Genomic DNA, 917 nt, shown 5'->3' on the forward strand with positions numbered 1-917 from the left:
ACCAGCAGGGGCTTATTGCCTCATGCAAACCTGCTTGAACTTGAACTCTTGGCATGTGTACAGCATGTGGTATGTGTGCACTGTGCAGCAGAATGCTGTATAGCAACAGCCCTTTCTCCCTCCTTCCTCTCAGGAGTCTTTCTCTTTTAATGAGCCCTCTGCTGTCTTGAATCTACACCAGCAATTAGCCACCACAGTTTTAGTTGAATGGAGCCTAAAGCACAGACAGTTCTCACATATCTTCTTGCATGTTGCTTCTACAGCCTCATATTAGCTCAATCGGCTGTTGCTTTCATTTATGCAAGTGTTTCCAGGGTGTGTGTTCTTAAACATTACATAAGTGTGTGTTTTATGCCATGAATTTTATATTTTTAACAGTTATGTCAGCTGGTGTCACCTCTCTGTGTGCACCAGAGAGGGGTCCTAATTACAGGTCTGGTCCGAAGAACAGACTTTTATTTTTTATTCCATTTAATCAGTGTGACGACTTTCCTTATGCTGCTTCCCTGATATATAGTGGGAATAGAATATAACCCCGCTCACCCCCCCCCCCCCCCCCATGTGATTACAAATTTGTTCATTACACACTACTATATACAGTGGGTATAGACAGGAATCAAAAAATCAACCCTTTAAAATAATCCCATTTTGTTGCTTTGCAGCCTGAAATTAAAACGGACTGAAGATTTTGTTTTATCCAGCTGTATTTACTCAGTGCACCTCCAAGTGGCATCCAACATCCAACACCAACATGCCAGAAAAAAACCCAAAAAAAACCAGAATGACTGAGTTGGAAAAATGATCACCCCCTCCTAAAAATTACTCAGACAGTAAACTCAGTCAGATGTAGCTAATCACCTTCTCAATGGCACACAAAGCCATTTGACTTTCAACTGTGATCATTTTGATGAGCTCAG

This window comes from Sinocyclocheilus anshuiensis, unplaced genomic scaffold (genome assembly GCF_001515605.1).
Source record: "Sinocyclocheilus anshuiensis isolate Anshui unplaced genomic scaffold, SAMN03320099.WGS_v1.1 scaffold947, whole genome shotgun sequence".
NCBI classification, from domain to species: domain Eukaryota; kingdom Metazoa; phylum Chordata; class Actinopteri; order Cypriniformes; family Cyprinidae; genus Sinocyclocheilus; species Sinocyclocheilus anshuiensis.